Source organism: Oncorhynchus nerka, linkage group LG13 (genome assembly GCF_034236695.1).
Source record: "Oncorhynchus nerka isolate Pitt River linkage group LG13, Oner_Uvic_2.0, whole genome shotgun sequence".
Lineage (NCBI taxonomy): Eukaryota > Metazoa > Chordata > Actinopteri > Salmoniformes > Salmonidae > Oncorhynchus > Oncorhynchus nerka.
In genome coordinates, this window is record NC_088408.1 from 15,305,661 (window position 1) to 15,327,599 (window position 21,939).

The window sequence follows — 21,939 nt, forward strand, 5'->3', positions numbered from 1 at the left end:
CCTAACCAACCTGCCCTCCAAATACACCTCTGCTGTCTTCAACCAGGATCTCAGTGATCACTGCCTCATTGCTTGCGTCCATAATGGGTCTGCGGTCAAACAACCACCCCTCATCACTGTCACACTCTCTTAAATACTTCAGTGAACAGGCCTTTCTAATCGACCTGCCCCGGGTATCCTGGAAGGATATTGACTTCATTATGTCAGTAGAAGATGCCTGGTTGTTCTTTAAAAGTGCTTTCCTCACAATCTTAAATAAGCATGCCCGTGGTTCACTCCTTACCTGACTGCCCTTGACCAACACAAAAACATCCTGTCGTGTACGGCATTAGCATTGAATAGCCCCCGCGATATTTTATTTTATTTTTTATTTTACCTTTATTTAACCAGGTAGGCTAGTTGAGAACAAGTTCTCATTTGCAACTGCGACCTGGCCAAGATAAAGCATAGCAGTGTGAACAGACAACACAGAGTTACACATGGAGTAAACAATTAACAAGCCAATAACACAGTAGAAAAAAAAGGGGAGTCTATATACAATGTGTGCAAAAGGCATGAGGAGGTAGGCGAATAATTACAATATTGCAGATTAACACTGGAGTGATAAATGATCAGATGATCATGTACAGGTAGAGATATTGGTGTGCAAAAGAGCAGAAAAGTAAATAAATAAAAACTGTGGGGATGAGGTAGGTGAAAATGGGTGGGCTATTTACCAATAGATTATGTACAGCTGCAGCGATCGGTTAGCTGCTCAGATAGCTGATGTTTGAAGTTGGTGAGGGAGATAAAAGTCTCCAACTTCAGCGATTTTTGCAATTCGTTCCAGTCACAGGCAGCAGAGTACTGGAATGAAAGGCGGCCGAATGAGGTGTTGGCTTTAGGGATGATCAGTGAGATACACCTACTGGAGCACGTGCTACGGATGGGTGTTGCCATCGTGACCAGTGAACTGAGATAAGGCGGAGCTTTACCTAGCATGGCCTTGTAGATGACCTGGAGCCAGTGGGTCTGGCGACGAATATGTAGCGAGGGCCAGCCGACTAGAGCATACAAGTCGCAGTGGTGGGTAGTGTAAGGTGCTTTAGTGACAAAACGGATGGCACTGTGATAAACTGCATCCAGTTTGCTGAGTAGAGTGTTGGAAGCAATTTTGTAGATGACATCGCCGAAGTCGAGGATCGGTAGGATAGTCAGTTTTACTAGGGTAAGCTTGGCAGCGTGAGTGAAGGAGGCTTTGTTGCGGAATAGAAAGCCGACTCTTGATTTGATTTTCGATTGGAGATGTTTGATATGGGTCTGGAAGGAGAGTTTGCAGTCTAGCCAGACACCTAGGTACTTATAGGTGTCCACATATTCAAGGTCGGAACCATCCAGTGTGGTGATGCTAGTCGGGCATGCGGGTGCAGGCAGCGATCGGTTGAAAAGCATGCATTTGGTTTTACTAGCGTTTAAGAGCAGTTGGAGGCCACGGAAGGATATGAAACTTCTCAGGGAAGTTAGGAACCAATATACACAGGCAGTTAGGAAAGCAAAGGCTAGCTTTTTCAAACAGAAATTTGCATCCTGCAGCACAAACTCCAAAAGGTTCTGGGACACTAAAGTCCATGGAGAATAAGAGCACCTCCTCCCAGCTGCCCACTGCTCTGAGGTTAGGAAACACTGTCACCACCAGTAAATTCACAATAATTGAGAATTTCAGTAATAATTTTTCTATGGCTGGCCATGCTTCCACCTGGCCACCCCTACCCTGGTCAACAGCCCTGCACCCCCTACAGCAACTTTCCCAAGCCTCCCCCATTTCTCCTTCACCCAAATCCAGATAGCTGATGTTCTGAAAGAGCTGAAAAATCTGGACCAATACAAATCAGCAGGGCTAGACAATCCCTTTTTAAAATTATCAGCCTAAATTGTTGCAACCCCTATTACTAGCCTGTTCAACCTCTTTCGTATCGTCTGAGATCCCCAAAGATTGGAAAGCTGCCGCGGTCATCCCCCTCCTCAAAGGGGGAGACACTCTAGAACCAAACTGCTACAGACCTATATCTATCCTACCCTGCCTTTCTAAGGTCTTCAAAAGCCAAGTTACCAAACAGATCAGATTCTTATTGGCAGACTCAACATCGTTTGTTTCTCAAATGACTGCCTTGCCTGGGTCACCAACTACTTCACAGACAGAGTTCAGTGTGTAAAATCGGAGGGCCTGTTTTCCAGACCTCTGGCAGTCTCTTTGGGGGTGCCACAGGGTTCAATTCTCAGGCCGACTCTTTTCTCTGTATTTATAAATGATGTTGCTCTTGCTGCTACTGATCTGATCCACCTCTACGCCGATGACACCATTCTGTACACTCCTGGCCCTTCTTTGGACACATCCAGACGAGCTTCAATCTCACACAACTCTCCTTCTGTGGCCTCCAACTGCTCTTAAATGCAAGTAAAACTAAATGAATGCTCTTCAACCGATCGCTGCCCGCACCTGCCTGCCCGTCCAGCATCACTACTCTGGATGGTTCTGACTTAGAATATGTGGACAACTACAAATACATAGGTGTCTGGTTAGACTGTAAACTCTCCTTCCAGACTCACAGTAAGCATCTCCAATCCAAAATTAAATCTTGAATCGGCTTACTATTACACAACAAAGCCTCCTTCACTCATCCTGCCCAACATAACCTCGTAAAATTAACTATCCTGCCGATCCTTGACTTCGACGATGTCATTTACAAAATAGCCTCCAACACTCTACTCAGCAAATTGGATGCAGTCTATCACAGTGCCATCCGTTTTGTCACCAAAGTGCCATATACTACCCACCACTGCGACCTGTACGCTCTCGTTGGCTGGCCCTCGCTTCATATTCGGTGCCAGTGGGTCATCTAGGTCATCAGGTCATCTATAAGTCTTTTACTAGGTAAAGCCCCGCCTTATCTCAGCTCACTGGTCACCATATCAGCACCCACCCGTAGCACGCACTCCAGCAGGTATATTTCACTGGTCACCCCCAAAGCCAATTCCTCGTTTGGCCGCCTTTCCTTACAGTTCTCTGCTGCCAATGACTGGAACGAATTGCAAAAATCACTGATGCTGGAGACTCATATCTCCCTCACTAACTTTCAGCACCAGCTGTCAGAGCATTTCACAGATCACTGTAAAGGTACATAGCTCATCTGTAAATAGCCCATCCAACTACCTCATCCCCATACTGTTATTTATTTATTTTTTGCTCCTTTGCACCCCAGCATCTCTACTTGCACTTTCATCTTCTGCACATCTATCACTCCAGTGTTTAATTGCTAAATTGTAATTATTCCGCCACCATGGCATATTTATTGCTTTACCTCCCTTATCTTATCTCATTTGCACACACTGTATATAGATTTTTTTCTACTGTATTATTGACTGTATGTTTGTTTTACTCCATGTGTAACTCTGTGTTGTTGTTTGTGTCACACTGCTTTGCTTTATCTTGGCCAGGTCGCAGTTGTAAATGAGAACTTGTTCTCCACTACCCTACCTGGTTAAATAAAGGTGAAATAAAATAAAATAAAAAAGTATAACCAACCTGGTTAAGCTTATATTCAGACCTAGCAGATATTCTGTTGGGTACAGAATCACTGTAACAGGCTGACTGATGTTGTTGGATTTGAAGACTGGAGACATATTTTCTTATCAATACATCAAAGTATAACGTGTGTGTAAGGTATGTGAGCTGTGGAGCCAGCATATATAATCTATTGATCAAAACAGGAGTGGAAATATGTTGCTGCAATATTGATATATTATATATTATTATATATATTGCCGGGTAGACCTACAAACCATCCCCAAACGCATCTCATCATATATATTTCATATGTAACGATGCAAGTGAGCAGAGCGAACTATAGGACTGCCAAGAGAAGTCCAAAACTAACCACTAACAGACAGATAAGCTTTCATCCTAATAAACATATTTAAAGTGTTAGTCTGGTGCCAGAATTCTTCTGGAATGGTTCCAGACAAGCTAAATCAATCCCAGCTAAATTATCTGAAAGAAAACAAACAGTAACAGAGGTCTGTCTGGTGGTGGTATTCTGTCAGAAGCCTCAGTGTTAAAGTTGCAATATGTAGAAATAGCTCCACAATTTCCCTGTTTTCTAAAATGTTTGCCTGATTTCAATTTATGTGACATTGCAAGCAATGTAGAAAATCATTATACCATCTAAACCCCTGTGAAATATATTTTCAATAATCAAAAATATAGTATTTTCAGCTGTTTGAATCTGGATGTACAAAACAGAAACTAAAAACAAGCTAAACTAAACCTACGGATGAGACACATGGAAATAGTATAGCACATAGCACATCGACTGATCTACTGCTTATCAAACCTGTTTTCGATGAGATTGACAGATCGTTAACTAGCATTTCTATCTGAAATCTGTCTGCTGGTTCACAAAATGACTTAATGGACCTTTGAAGAGATGTATCATGATGAGCCGGATAAATGCGGTGTCAATTAGCCTGGGGATGAGGTGAATCATAAGGTGACTCTGTTTAGCTGCTTCCCTGCTTCATTAGGTTAGCATGTCCACCTCTCACTTCATAGCACGAAGTGTCCCAAATGGAACCCTGTTCCCTATCTAGTGCACTACTTTTGACCAAGCCCAAGGCACCAATGTCTGACTGTGTGTGTGATAGGTGGAGAGAGCCGAATGGAGCAGTCCAAAGTAGTGCACTATATAGGGAAAAGGCTGGGATTTGGGACGCAGATAGTGTCTGCAGCTTACCTGATCAATGTTCCAATGTCCTCTTCACCATTCCACATTATTAATGACGTTCCTGCGTGTTCTCATCATGGATTTAATACAAAGGTCACAGGGGTCCCATTCATTTTGCAACACGTTATGAAAAGGTCTCGTTGTTCATTAATTTAATGATGCAGGGTTTCTATTTCTGTAAAGATAACTGTCTCTCTCTGGGTGACAAAGCTGCTGTATGCAGGCTGACGTGTCAGACTATGTGTTCTGTGTGACCCCCCCACTCACATACACACACAACTATACCCCTGCCTGGCACCGTCTTTCCAAATTCATCAAACTCACTTTATCCAGCTTTCTCCAGAACACATTATTACCACTATGAACATACAGGAAAACTATGTATCACTATAAACATACAGGAAAACTATGTATCACTATAAACATACAGGAAAACTATGTATCACTATAAAGATACAGGAAAACTATGTATCACTATAAAGATACAGGAAAACTATGTATCACTATAAAGATACAGGAAAACTATGTATCACTATAAAGATACAGGAAAACTATGTATCACTATAAACATACAGGAAAACTATGTATCACTTTAAACATACGGGAAAACTATGTATCACTATAAACATACAAGAAAACTATGTATCACTATAAACATACAGGAAAACGATGTATCACTATAAAGATACAGGAAAACGATGTATCACTATAAACATACGGGAAAACTAATTATCACTATAAAGATACAGGAAAACTATGTATCACTATAAAGATACAGGAAAACTATGTATCACTATAAAGATACAGGAAAACTATGTGTCACTATAAAGATACAGGAAAACTATGTGTTACTATAAATCAAATCAAATCAAATTGTATTTGTCACATACACATGGTTAGCAGATGTTAATGCGAGTGTAGCGAAATGCTTGTGCTTCTAGTTCCGACAATGCAGTGATAACCAACAAGTAATCTAACTAACAATTCCAAAACTACTGTCTTATACACAGTGTAAGGGGATAAGGAATATGTACATAAGGATATATGAATGAGTGATGGTACAGAGCAGCATACAGTAGATGGTATCGAGTACAGTATATACATATGAGATGAGTATGTAGACAAAGTAAACAAAGTGGCTAGTGACATAAGAATGCAGCAAAGATACAGGAAAACTATGTGTTACTATAAAGATACAGGAAAACTAATTATCACTATAAAGATACAGGAAAACTATGTGTCACTATAAAGATACAGGAAAACTATGTATCACTATAAAGATACAGGAAAACTATGTGTCACTATAAAGATACAGGAAAACTATGTGTTACTATAAAGATACAGGAAAACTATGTGTCACTACAAACATACAGGAAAACTATGTATCACTATAAAGATACAGGAAAACGAATTATCACTATAAAGATACAGGAAAACTATGTATCACTATAAAGATACAGGAAAACTATGTGTCACTATAAACATACAGGAAAACCAGCAGCGTCAGCAGTCAGGACTCCAGTGGTCACAATTAGGGAACCCTTGGGCAGTTGTGCATCATTTATTATAACTTCTACTACACACTGGTGCTAATTTGTAACCTCCCAACCGTTTAAATGCCTCAAACACGTGTCCACAGCTGGCCTGGCATCAGTATTAATAATCAATTATTATAAATTATTATTATGAAGCAGGTTGTGTCTACACAATTTTCTCCTCGTGAACATGAAAGTTCATCCTTTCCTAATGTGGAACTACTGTACTTGGCCAGTGAGAGACTAAAATGCAGAATTCAAGAGGCATATCTAATTCCTATTTAAACAACGTTTTGATAGGTCACTAGTTCGTATCCGGAAGGACCGTGGAAAAGAGGGGTTTTGTACAGCAGCGGATAGACCTAGTAATTTAACAGTAGATGTTTGATATGAATGGGACGTTGGACGGTAGGATGTAGTGTGTAACAGCCATCGGTAGGATGTAGTGTGTAACAGCCATCAGTAGGATGTAGTGTGTAACAGCCATCGGTAGGATGTAGCGTGTAGTCGCCATCGGTAGGAAGTAGCGTGTAACAGCCATGGGTAGGATGTAGTGTGTAACAGCCATCAGTAGGATGTAGCGTGTAACAGCCATCGGTAGGATGTAGTGTGTAACAGCCATCAGTAGGATGTAGCGTGTAACAGCCATCAGTAGGATGTAGTGTGTAACAGCCATCAGTAGGATGTAGCGTGTAACAGCCATCAGTAGGATGTAGCGTGTAACAGCCATCGGTAGGATGTAGTGTGTAACAGCCATCGGTAGGATGTAGTGTGTAACAGCCATCAGTAGGATGTAGCGTGTAACAGCCATCGGTAGGATGTAGCGTGTAACAGCCATGGGTAGGATGTAGTGTGTAACAGCCATCAGTAGGATGTAGCGTGTAACAGCCATCAGTAGGATGTAGCGTGTAACAGCCATCAGTAGGATGTAGTGTGTAACAGCCATCAGTAGGATGTAGCGTGTAACAGCCATCAGTAGGATGTAGTGTGTAACAGCCATGGGTAGGATGTAGCGTGTAACAGCCATGGGTAGGATGTAGTGTGTAACAGCCATCAGTAGGATGTAGCGTGTAACAGCCATCAGTAGGATGTAGTGTGTAACAGCCATCGGTAGGATGTAGCGTGTAACAGCCATGGGTAGGATGTAGTGTGTAACAGCCATCAGTAGGATGTAGCGTGTAACAGCCATCGGTAGGATGTAGTGTGTAACAGCCATCAGTAGGATGTAGCGTGTAACAGCCATGGGTAGGATGTAGTGTGTAACAGCCATCAGTAGGATGTAGCGTGTAACAGCCATCGGTAGGATGTAGTGTGTAACAGCCATCAGTAGGATGTAGCGTGTAACAGCCATGGGTAGGATGTAGCGTGTAACAGCCATCGGTAGGATGTAGCGTGTAACAGCCATCGGTAGGAAGTAGCGTGTAACAGCCATCAGTAGGATGTAGCGTGTAACAGCCATCAGTAGGATGTAGCGTGTAACAGCCATGGATAGGATGTAGTGTGTAACAGCCATCAGTAGGATGTAGCGTGTAACAGCCATCGGTAGGATGTAGCGCGTAACAGCCATGGGTAGGATGTAGCGTGTAACAGCCATGGGTAGGATGTAGCGTATAACAGCCATCGGTAGGATGTAGTGTGTAACAGCCATCGGTAGGATGTAGCGTGTAACAGCCATGGGTAGGATGTAGTGTGTAACAGCCATCAGTAGGATGTAGCGTGTAACAGCCATCGGTAGGATGTATCGTGTAACAGCCATCGGTAGGATGTAGCGTGTAACAGCCATGGGTAGGATGTAGCGTGTAACAGCCATGGGTAGGATGTATCGTGTAACAGCCATCAGTAGGATGTAGCGTGTAACAGCCATCAGTAGGATGTATCGTGTAACAGCCATCGGTAGGATGTAGCGTGTAACAGCCATGGGTAGGATGTAGCGTGTAACAGCCATCGGTAGGATGTAGTGTGTAACAGCCATTGGTAGGATGTAGCGTGTAACAGCCATCGGTAGGATGTAGCGTGTAACAGCCATGGGTAGGATGTAGCGTGTAACAGCCATCAGTAGGATGTAGCGTGTAACAGCCATCGGTAGGATGTAGTGTGTAACAGCCATGGGTAGGATATAGTGTGTAACAGCCATCGGTAGGATGTAGCGTGTAACAGCCATATAAGAATATTCCAAAAAGGATCAGAGTGTATTGCCAGAGCTGGACCTCCACGGGAGTGGTAGTGTTAAATCTGAAAATAGTTTGAATTGCAAGAGCAATCCACAGACAGACACTGAAGGCGGCAGCATGTATTGCCTAAACCCTTGGTAGGACCCACACGGAGAAGTACTGAGGTCAGCCCTCTCAGTCAGACCCAGTCTCATAATGCTGGGCGGAATGCTCAAGTCAAAAAGAGAGAGAGATAAAAAGGGGGAGAAAGAGGAAGAGAGGAGAGAGAGACAGAAAAAGACAGACAGTGACAGAGAAAGAGCGATCGAGAGAGAGCGAGGGGGGAGGGGGGGCAGAGACAAAAAGATACAAATGACTGAGATTAAGGTGAATCCCACCTTCTCACCCAGCATGTCTTCCTGTCCAGACCCAAGCAGGCCCATCCCCTCCCCTCCTCTCTCCTCCTCTCCCCTGCCTCACCTCCTCTCCCCTCCCTGGCCTCCCCTCCTCTCTCCCTTCCCACCCCTCCCTCCTCTCTCCCCTCCGGTCCCACCTCTCTCCCCTCCTCTCCCCTCCCTGCCCTCCTCTCTCCTCCCCTCTAACCTCTATCTCCTCCTCTCCTCACCTCCTTTCTCCCCTCTTCTCTTTCCTCTTCTCTCTCCTATCTCTACTCATCTATCCTCCTCTATATCTCATCCTCTCCCTTTCTCTCCTCCTCTCCCCTCATCTTTCTCCTCCTCTTCTCTCCTCTTCTTACCTCCTTTCACACCTCCTCTCTCTCTTCATCACTCTACCTCACTCCTCCTCACTCATCCTCTCCCCTCCTCTCTCTCTCCTCCTCTCGCTCTCTGCTTCTCTCCTCTTCTCTCATCCTCTCTCTCCTCTCTCTCCTCTCTCTCTGCCAATCTACTCTCTCCTCCCTTCCTCTCTCCCCTCCCCTCCCCTCTCTCCTCCTCTCTCTTCCTCTCCCCTCCTTTCTCTCTTCTCCCCTCCTCTCTCTCCTCTCTCTCTGCCAATCTACTCTCCCCTCCCCTTCCTCTCTCCCCTTCCCTCCCCTCTCTCCTCCTCTCTCTCCCTCTCCCCTCCTTTCTCTCCTCTCTCATCCTTTCTCCCGTCCTCTCGCTCCTCCTCTTTCCCTCATCTCTCTCTCCCCCTCTCTCTCCTCCTCACTCTCCTCATCGCTCTCCTATTTTCTTTCTTCTCTCTCCTCCTTTCCCCTCCCTGCCTTTACTCCCTCTGTGATCTTTACTAAAAAGCCAGGAGGGAATTAGATAGACTGTGTGTGTCTGTGTCTGTATGTGTGTTGATTAATAAAGATATTATATGTGTATTCCTGAATATGTGTGTGAATGCTATTGAAAAATGCCTGCTTCTGTGTCCGTGTGTGTGAACGTATGTTACACATTGTCCGTGTGTGTGTGACTGATAGTGTGTGTGTGTGTGTGTGTGTGTGTGTGTGTGTGTGTGTGTGTGTGTGTGTGTGTGTGTGTGTGTGTGTGTGTGTGTGTGTGTTGCTCATCTCACCGCTCACGGCTGTGGTTAATTATTAATTATTCACCGGGGCTGTGCTGCAGAGAAGAACTGAGAGGCCAAGGGATAAAGCCACTGGAGGAGGAAGATGAAATTATTAAATCCTAATGATGGAATGCTGGCTGCATGGTAATATCTCCAGTTGATTCTGAAGAGGTGCACAGAAAGTGTGGGCAGTACACAGGAGATAGACTGAAGTTCCCTAGCCCCATCTTTCTATCTCTATATTTCTCTCTCGTTACCTCATTTGGCTGTCTCTCTCTCTCTCTCTCTCTCTCTCGCTCTCTCTCAAGCCATCTCAGTATTTAGCTCTCTCTCTCTCTCTCTCTCTCTCTCTCTCTCTCTCTCTCTCTCTCTCTTTCTTTCTTGCTGGCTGTCTCTCTGTGACAATGTTTCTCTCTCTCTCTCTCAAGCCATCTCAGTATTTAGCTCTCTCTCTTTCTTTCTTGCTGGCTGTGTCTCTGTGACAATGTTTCTCTCTCTATTCTCTCTCTCTCTCTCTCGCTCTCTCGCTCTCTCTCTCAAGCCATCTCAGTATTTAGCTCTCTCTCTCTCTCTCTCTTTCTTTCTTGCTGGCTGTCTCTCTGTGACAATGTTTCTTTCTCTCTCTGTATGTCTCTCTCTGTCTTTCTCTCCATCTCTCCATCTCTCCTCTCTACCTAGCTTTATCTTTCTCCCTCGCTCTCTCTCTCCACCCTCATTCCCACTCACCTTCATCGCTATCACATTCCTCACATTCCTTCCTCCCACCTTCCTTCCTATTATTCCTCCAGCCCACTATCTCCATCTCCAGCCCACTCTCCCTCTCTCCAGCCCACTATCTCTCTCCAGCCCACTTTCCCTCTCTCCAGCCCACTATCTCTCTCTCCAGCCCACTCTCTCTCTCTCCAGCCCACACTCTCTCTAGCCCACTCTCCCTCTCTCTCCAGCCCACTATCTCTCTCTCCAGCCCACACTCTCTTTAGCCCACTCTCCCTCTCCAGTCCACACTCTCTCTCTCTCCAGCCCACTATTTCTCTCTCCAGCCCACACTCTCTCTCCAGCCCACTATCTCTCTCTCCAGCCCACTATCTCTCTCTCCAGCCCACTATATCTCTCTCCAGCCCACTCTCTCCCTCTCCATCTCCTCCTCTTCCTCTCACTCTCCACCGCTTCATATCCCCTCTCTTCCTCTCCCTGTCCCTCCATCTCCCCTCTCTTCCTCTCCCTGTCCCTCCATCTCCCCTCTCTTCCTCTCCCTGTCCCTCCATCTCCTCTCTCTTCCTCTCCCTGTCCCTCCATCTCCTCTCTCTTCCTCTCCCTATTACTCCATCTCCCCTCTCTCCCTGTCCCTCCATCTCCCCTCTCTTCCTCTCCCTGTCCCTCCATCTCCTCTCTCTTCCTCTCCCTGTCCCTCCATCTCCTCTCTCTTCCTCTCCCTATCCCTCCATCTCCCTCTCTCCCTGTCCCTCCATCTCCCCCTCTCTTCCTCTCCCTGTCCCTCCATCTCCCATCTCTTCCTCTCCCTGTCCCTCCATCTCCCCTCTCTTACTCACCCTGTCCCTCCATCTCCTCTCTCTTCCTCTCCCTATTACTCCATCTCCCCTCTCTCCCTGTCCCTCCATCTCCCCTCACTTCCTCTCCCTGTCCCTCCATCTCCCCTCTCTTCCTCTCCCTGTCCCTCCATCTCCCCTCTCTTCCTCTCCCTGTCCCTCCATCTCCCCTCTCTTCCTCTATTCCTCTGCATGCTGATTGTGGGTGATAAGGCCATTAATTAGGTGCTGTGATTGGGGCTCTGGAGTCGTTAGCTAGTGGTAGGGCCAGAAGGAGAGGGAGCGGGGGAGAGGAGACAGAGACACTGCCAGAGCATCGCTCTCAGCAATTAGAGACATATCTGTTATCAGCCTCTGTGTCCCAGGCAGGGAGAGGGAGGGAGGGAGGAAGGGAGGGAGAGAAAGAAATAGAGAGAGCGAAAGAGAGAGACAGAGAGACAGAGCGAGATAGAGGAGAGAGAGCGAGCGAGAGAGCTTTATTGGGTCTGGGAGCCCACAACACAATAAATACTCATACAAAACCATAGTTACACATCAATTAAAAACACAACTCCAATTCCTCCTCCACAGTAACTAAACACAACAACCTCTGAAAACCCCATATACTCATAAACAGATCAATATTGTTGACAAGTTTATAATAGGCAAACTCAACCCTTAGTCTCGCTGCCAACATTCCCTCCAGCATTCCCACCACATCCACAGACCCCTGTCCCCGAATACTGTTCTTTCGGGTCTTTCATATCGCTAATTTTGCTGCCCCTAACACAAATTAAGCAACACAACTACACCCTTTTGACTATACCTGTACTTTGGCCCAAATATATACAGTTGGGAAGAGAAAACCTCTCCCAATGCTGAGAACCAATTAGTGATCAGGTCAATCATCCCGACCAACCTGGGACACAGTAAAAACACATGTGCCAGAGTTTCAGACTCAGCACAGAATGGACACCCCTCCCCAACAGTAGGATCCAGGTGTACCAGATGCATGTTAGTGGCTATAGCTCCATGTATTATCCTCCATTGGAGGTCAGCTGTCCTCTTATCAATAGGCAGTTTGTATAATGATCGCCAACAGCCTTCTGGAGAGGCACCTGGACCAAGCACACCCGCCCACCTCTTCGATTTTACCCCTTCCAGGGAAGAGGCATGGGACACCTTTACACATGTTCTGTACATGGCCTTCTTTCCCACCTCCTTGAACTCCCCCAGCTCCGGGGTATGGAAGGAAAGCAGCATCCCCACGTCCTCCTCAAATGCCCCCACCGCAGCACTAACAATCAATGCAGGGAACATATAATCCAGACCCTCCCTCCACCGATCAGATTTGGAAGTGTCAGTCACATAATGCAGATGAAGCACTGGCAAGGAGTCACAGACCTCAGCGACGACCTTCCTCAGTAGGCGAGATGATCGGATCCCTGCTCTTTCTCCCAGCTCCTCCAACGATCTGCTCCTGCTCCGCATCAGATGACCCAGCTTGGCACACCCCACGCCTAGCAGACATGAATGCAGGCTGGCTGAATCCAGAACACGGGACTGGATGGCAACAAAAAAAAGAAATCCCTGGTGGCGTGCAGGCCTTACAGGACTTGACAAAGACTCTCCAAGCCTGCATAACAGATTCATAAAATGGAGTCAGGCCAGGCAACTCACCCCCCTCCAGCTTTAAGAGGAAAAGGTGCTTATCTAAGCCCAAACAGCCAGCTCTTCTCATCAGTGTTTAGGCTGTGTCGACCCAGCTAGAACCGTCAAGGTACAACAGTCTCTGGGCTGCTTGAAGCCGGGAAGCCATGATCCTAGAGGAAATGTCCACCAGGCCTTGCCCACCCTCGTGCAGTGGCAGGTACAGGGCTGCAGCTTTAATCCAGTGTTGTCCAGACCAGAAGAAATTGACAAGGGTCCTCTGACGCTCTTGTATCAGACCCTTTGGTGGCTGCAAAATCATTAGTCTGTGCCACAGGGTAGAGGCAGCAAGATTATTAGCTACCAGTACCCTTCCCCTATAAGACAGCTGGGACAGCACCCATTTCTATCTTGACAGTCTGGCTCACACCTTCTCCAATACACCCTCCCAGTTCTTTTTCTGAAAGACATCGGAGCCTAGAAAGAAAAAAAGTCTTCATCCCATCTCTGCCCCACTGAAGCCCCCCTGGTAACCGTGGAGTGGTCCCCATCTGAAGCTGACCTGCCCACAGCGCTTCATTCTTTCCCCAATTGACTCTAGCTGAGGAGGCCCCCTCATACACCTTTAAAGCATTTGAGAGAACCTTAACATCCTCACCCCCTGTAATAAAAACTAGCACGTCATCTGCATACACAGACAGTGCTATCGTGGGACTCTTCATTACACCGGGCACAGAGAAACCAGTAAGCTTCGCTCTTAAAAAACAAAGCATTGGTTCAATCGCCAGACTATATAACTACCCTGAAGTTGGGCATCCCTGCCTGATGGGGCAACTCAAACCACCACCCACCTTCACCATACACGAGGCCCCAGTATACAGTAAATTAATCCAAGACAACAAAGAAATCCCCAAACGCAAAGGCTTTCATCGTTTTAAACAAGTACTGGCTGTCCACACGATCAAAAGCCTTCTCCTTATCCAAAGAAAGTAAACCCACATTTACATCAGACAGTTTACAAATTGCTTAAACAAGTTATCAACGATAGAGCGATCAGGTACACAGTAGGACTGGTCCTTGTGGACCAACAATCCCAGATACTCTTTCAACCTGTTTGAGAGACATTTAGAAACAATTTTGTATTCTGCGCACAGCAAAGCAACAGATCTCCAATTTTGTAAGAGAGCCAAATCCCCCTTTTTTGGCAACAGTGAAAGCACCGCAAGTTGACAGGATACAGGGAGAGAACCCTCATGACAAGATTCACACACCACTTCATAAAAATCCTCCCCAATAGACCCACAAAAGTGCTTATATAACTAAGATGGTAAACCATCGATGCCAGGGGCTCGGCCTGTTGAGAGCTGCATAACTGCTGTGGACAGCTCTTGCGGTGTAATGTCAGAGTCCAGTGCGACTCTCTGCTCAGGTCCCAATTGAGGAAGACCATGTAACAACTGTTCAGTACACAGAGTCACAATCCTCCGCTGTTAGTGTAATTTAATTATACCATTATGTTTTCATTAATTTAATTCCCTTAATCTATTTTATGAGAATTTGTAAGATTCTTGTTTGCATAAAATAGACGGAGACCAGTCTTTTCAATAATAGGTAACAGAATTTATTCTCGGAGCACGTTCCCACGTTACCACGAGCAACAGTTTATATACAATAACATGACGTCATTTCATTGCTTCTAGAATGAATCCCCTCCTCCCGACCTAGAATCAAATGAGGTTAAAAGTTCATTCTAACTTACTAACACACTCACAGGTCACACAACATAACTGAATTAACATTTGACCCCTCAACATTATCGATCACCACTTAGCTGACAGTTCTAATTAACAGAAAACATAGGAATGCACTCACTGTCTTATCTAAAACACCCCAGAGCTAAGTTTCGTCGGTTCAACCATAGGTTAACTACCTTATCTGTTTACTTAATCCACAACCCATTTCTTTCTTCCTAGTTGGAATGCTGTTCATTAACTTGAATTACTCCTTGTCTGTGTTACACAATCCCTTCTTATGAACTCATATTGTTAATCAGATATAATAAAACAGAATATAAGTTTACTTAGTTACAGTTCTATTTAAAATGAGAATATTGTTTATTCATTTATTCATAATATTTCTAACATCCGCCTTATAGAGGGCCGAGTAGAAATCCACGGCATGTTGACGCATTTCACTGTCATCCGTGGACGAAGGCAGACCATCTGTTTACGTTGCAATGGCGACTGTCCTAGGTTGTTTTTTTTAAGCGCTAGGAGCATCCATATCCTTAAGGGAGGCGAAACGAGACCTAATCAAGGCACCCTTCACTCTTTCATGCAGAAACGACCTCAGTTCATGTCTCTTGTCCTGTAAGTTCATGACTAGTTCAGGGTCGTTCTGAGTGAGCAGCTTCAATTCAATAGACTTGATGTCCTGTTCAAGGGCCTTGATAGTCTCTTTAACTTCAATTTTGAGACAGAGCAGTATACTGTTGACAAAATACTTGTATTTGGGCCTTCCCAACCCACTATTGTCTCAAGGACTCAAAATAACCCTCCATTTTTCCCAAAACAACAAAAACCTTTCACAAAACTTGACATCATGTAACAATTTAACATTAGAATACCAGTAAGGTGCTGACCTTCGTGGACAGGACAAGTGAATATCAACAGTAACAATATGATGATCAGAGAAATCCACAGGAGTAATGGCACACTTTCCAACCCTACTACGGTATTGCTCAGATACATACAACTTGTCTAACCTTACAACCCTACTACAGTAGTGATCAGATACATACAACCTGTCTAACCTTCCAACCCTACTACAGTAGTGATCAGATACATACAACCTGTCTAACCTTCCAACCCTACTACAGTAGTGATCAGATACATACAACCTGTCTAACCTTCCAACCCTACTACATTATTGCTCAGATACATACAACCTGTCTAACCTTACAACCCTACTACAGTATTGCTCAGATACATACAACCTGTCTAACCTTACAACCCTACTACAGTAGTGATCAGATACATACAACCTGTCTAACCTTACAACCCTACTACAGTATTGCTCAGATACATACAACCTGTCTAACCTTCCAACCCTACTACAGTAGTGATCAGATACATACAACCTGTCTAACCTTCCAACCCTACTACAGTAGTGATCAGATACATACAACCTGTCTAACCTTCCAACCCTACTACAGTAGTGATCAGATACATACAACCTGTCTAACCTTCCAACCCTACTACATTATTGCTCAGATACATACAACCTGTCTAACCTTACAACCCTACTACAGTATTGCTCAGATACATACAACCTGTCTAACCTTACAACCCTACTACAGTAGTGATCAGATACATACAACCTGTCTAACCTTACAACCCTACTACAGTATTGCTCAGATACATACAACCTGTCTAACCTTCCAACCCTACTACAGTAGTGATCAGATACATACAACCTGTCTAACCTTACAACCCTACTACAGTATTGCTCAGATACATACAACATGTCTAACCTTGCTGCACTGACATGACCTTCATTAATTTTTATCCATGTGTACTGCCTAACTTTTGCATTCCTTACTCTCCACACATCAGAAAGCTCAAACTCAGTTAATAGGCCAGACAGGCAAGTGGCTGACCGCAGGTGAGGTTCTTCAGCGGTGCAATCAACAGTAAAATCCACTGTACAGTTCCAGTCCCCCCCTAAAACCATACACCCCTCTTGGTCACACTGTCTTAAGGTTTCCTTTATTTGATCAAATACAGCAATACGCTCTGCACCCTCATTAAGAGCATAAACATTTTAAGAAATACATTTAAAAAAACATAACATCCACCTTGACCAATAAAACCCGACCCTTGACAATCTCTGTTGTAGATACCACAGTCACCCCTAAACCTGAGGAAAACAAGTTTGCCAACCCAACACTGAAATTAGTACCATGACTGAGTGTATGCTGCCCCTCCCACCACATACCCCAGTCAACCTCATTTTCCCCATCACTATGTGTCTCCTATAGGAAAACTACATTAAGCCTTTTCTGTTTTATTACTTCTAATACCCAAGCCCTCTTATTCCTGTCCCCTCCCCATTAATATTGAGAGAACCTACCCTTAGTACCTCCACATAGAAAAGAGAAAAGAAAAGCAGAAGAAACCACAGAGAAACCAAAGAGAAAAAAGACACCCTATGAAGCATGACCATCATCATTATTTTAATCTTCTCTTAACCTGAACACGTTTCCCACCACCTTTTGCTGCTGCAACAGCAGTAATACATTTCCTCAAGCGAAACCGCTTCTTCTCACTCAATTGGTCTAACCCCACCGTCTTCTGTAACATCACAGCTGACCTCACAAATTTATCAACATCAAAATAATCTGCCAATTTGACAGATTTCCCAAAAGTCTGATCCAGAAACCCATTTACCTCCTCTAGATCATAAATTGAGTCGTCACCAGCTGCTATCATATCAAAAGAGGTATCCATATTCATCTCCTCCACTACCTGGGAGACTAGCCCCACCTGAACCCCATTACTCATAGTGGGCATCTCCTCCACTACCTGGGAGCCTAGCCCCACCTGAACCCCATCACTCGTACCAGGCATCTCCTCCACTACCTGGGAGACTAGCCCCACCTGAACCCCATTACTCATAGTGGGCATCTCCTCCACTACCTGGGAGACTAGCCCCGCCTGAACCCCATTACTCATAGTGGGCATCTCCTCCACTACCTGGGAGACTAGCCCCACCTGAACCCCATTACTCGTACCAGGCATCTCCTCCACTACCTGGGAGACTAGCCCCACTTGAACCTCATTACTCGTAGTGGGCATCTCCTTCACTACCTGGAAGCCTAGGTCCACATGAATCCCCTCCTTTACCCCAGCACGCGTACTGGGCACCTCCTCCACTACCTGGGAGCCTAGCTCCACATGAACCCCCTCCTTTACCCCAGCACTCGTACTGGGCACCTGCTCACCAGTCTGAGGAACTGGCTCTTCAGATCCATCCTTACCTTCTACAACAATATTTTTCTGCTGCATAACATATCCCTCTAATGCAAGTTGCAACTCTGTGCCCTCAACACGGATAACTTGTTCCTCAGCAACAGGTGCTTGTGGCTGCTCTACCGCTGTCAGCTCACCTCTCCCTACATCAGCGGGCCCAGGCGTTACGATGACCACCTGCGCCCCTCCCTCGGCCTTCTCCCTTTTCAGGCAAGCATGTCGCTTATGACCAATATCCCCACACTCAAAACACAGTTGACTACCTGTACTAGCAAAAGCCATATACAGTCTATTGTCATACTTGATTTTAAACGATAACTCTAAAGTCTGCTCCGGTGAGTCCAAAAACATAAACACCTGTCTCCGAAATGACGTAACCTGTTTCAACGCCGGGTGTTTGCAACCCAACGGGACAACCTTAATTGAACTGGCGGACTTCCCAAAGCGCAATAACTCGCGCTCCAATAGCTAATTTGGAATAAACGGCGGTACATTTGAAATCGTTACCCTTGTTGACGGAGAAAAAAGCGGTGTAACTTGAATAAACATTCCTTTAAGAAGTAACATCCAATCTACAATACACTCTTCTTTAAGAAGTACGCCATGCTCAACCATCCGATCAAAAAGACACTCTTCTTTAAGAAGTCCACCATGCTCAACCATCCGATCAACAAGACACTCTTCTTTAAGAAGTATGCCATGCTCAACCATCCGATCAACAAGACACTCTTCTTTAAGAAGTATGCCATGCTCAACCATCCGATCAACAAGACACTCTTCTTTAAGAAGTATGCCATGCTCAACCATACGATCAACAAGACACTCTTCTTTAAGAAATACCACCACCGCTTTATTCATCCGGGATGCATAAGCAACATTCTCGTATCCTACCTTCTCTCCTATGGCGACCAGAAATCCTCCACCATGACAGTAGCTTCAGTAACACACCTAAAGCCGTGCCGGAGTGACAGGGACGGCATCCCCATTCGGGCTGCCATCCCCGACAAAATCAGGGTAATTTGAATACGAAAAAAAAAATACTTAATTCTACCACAACAAAAATAATAACCTTAATCATGCACAGAAGAAAACCAAAAAATGCCATCAAGAAATAGAAAACCGAAAGAAAGTTCTGAATATTTAACTCTACACAACACACGCACTCCTTCGCTCATACAATTCCCAGCATGCACCAAACACTCCCAGCATGCAGAGAGAGAGAGAGAGAGAGAGAGAGAGATATGTACTACAGATTGCTGCTTGTCAATGTCATTCATTGTCCGTTCTGTTTTCCCTTGATGGATGGCACACACACGCACATGCAAGCACACACATGCAAGCACACACACCCAAACACGCACACACAAACACACATACACAATAGCACACACACGCACATACACACGCAGACACAGGGAGAGACACTCAAGCAGATACCCAATGTGCATTCACACACACAGGTACATTAGCATACATCCAAACACACACACACACAAGCACACGTTTCAACTCCATGCAAAATTCTACTTGACTGTAACCTCTTACTGCTAGGGGGATCTACTGGACTGTAACCTCTTACTGCTAGGGGGATCTACTGGACTGTAACCTCTTACTGCTAGGGGGATCTACTGGACTGTAATCTCTTACTGCTAGGGGGATCTACTTGACTATAACCTCTTACTGCTAGGGGGATCTACTGGACTGTAATCTCTTACTGCTAGGGGGGGTCTACTTGACTATAACCTCTTACTGCTAGGGGGATCTACTGGACTGTAATCTCTTACTGCTAGGGGGATCTACTGGACTGTAACCTCTTACTGCTAGGGGATCTACTGGACTGTAATCTCTTACTGCTAGGGGGGGATCTACTTGACTATAACCTCTTACTGCTAGGGGGCCCTACTGGACTGTAATCTCTTCCTGCTAGGGGGATCTACTGGACTGTAATCTCTTACTTCTAGGGGGATCTACTGGACTGTAACCTCTTACTGCTAGGGGGATCTACTGGACTGTAATCTCTTACTGCTAGGGGGGGGGGTCTACTTGACTATAACCTCTTACTGCTAGGGGGCTCTACTGGACTGTAATCTCTTCTGCTAGGGGGATCTACTGGACTGTAATCTCTTCCTGCTAGGGGGATCTACTGGACTGTAACCTCTTACTGCTAGGGGGATCTACTGTACTGTAATTTCTTACTTCTATGGGGCTCTACTTGACTGTAATCTCTTACTGCTAGGGGCTCTACTGGACTGTAATATCTTACTGCTAGGGAGGGGGGTCTACTTGACTGTAACCTCTTACTGCTAGGGGGATCTACTGGACTGTAACCTCTTACTGCTAGGGGATCTACTGGACTGTAATATCTTACTGCTAGGGGGGGGGGATCTACTTGACTATAACCTCTTACTGCTAGGGGGATCTACTGGGCTCTAATTTCTTACTTCTATGGGGCTCTACTGGACTGTAATGTCTTACTTCTATGGGGCTCTACTGGACTGTAACCTCTTACTTCTAGGGGACTCTACTGGAGTGTAACCTCTTACTGCTAGGGGGATCTACTGGACTGTAATTTCTTATTTCTATGGGGCTCTACTTGACTGTAATCTCTTACTGCTAGGGGCTCTACTGGACTGTAACCTCTTACTGCTAGGGGGATCTACTGGACTGTAACCTCTTACTGCTAGGGGGGGGGGGGTCTACTTGACTATAACCTCTTACTGCTAGGGGGCTCTACTGGACTGTAATCTCTTACTGCTAGGGGGATCTACTGGACTGTAATCTCTTCCTGCTAGGGGGATCTACTGGACTGTAACCTCTTACTGCTAGGGGGATCTACTGGACTGTAATCTCTTACTGCTAGGGGGGGATCTACTTGACTATAACCTCTTACTGCTAGGAGGCTCTACTGGACTGTCATATCTTACTTCTATGGGGCTCTACTGGACTGTAATTTCTTACTTCTAGGGGGCTCTACTTGGACTGTAATATCTTACTGTTAGGGGGCTCTACTTGACTGTAATCTCTTACTGCTAGGAGGGGGATCTACTGTACTGTAATCTCTTACTGCTAGGGGCTCTACTGGACTGTAATTTCTTACTTCTAGGGGGCTCTACTTGACGGTAATTTCTTACTTCTAGGTTTGCTCTACTTGACTAATCTCTTACTGCTAGTGGGATCTACTGGACTGTAACCTCTTACTGCTAGGGGCTCTACTGGACTGTAACCCCTCACTTCTATGGGGCTCTACTTAACTGTAATATCCTACTGCTAGAGGGCTCTACTGGACTCTAACCTATAACTGCTAGAGGGCTCTACTGGACTCTAACCTCTAAGTGCTAGGTCTGAATAAATGAACAGTACAGTGTGAAAGAAAGTTGTTTTCCAGACCGTGAGGTTTTACTGCCTGACTAACACGCCACGTCATTTCCCTGACTAACATGCCACGTCATTTCCCTGACTAACACGCCACGTCATTTCCCTGACTAACACGCCACGTCATTTCCCTGACTAACACGCCACGTCATTTCCCTGACTAACACGCCACGTCATTTCCCTGACTAACACGCCACGTCATTTCCCTGACTAACACGCCACGTCATTTCCCTGACTAACACGCCACGTCATTTCCCTGACTAACACGCCACGTCATTTCCCTGACTAACACGCCACGTCATTTCCCTGACTAACACGCCACGTCATTTCCCTGACTAACACGCCACGTCATTTCCCTGACTAACATGCCACGTCATTTCCCTGACTAACACGCCATGTCA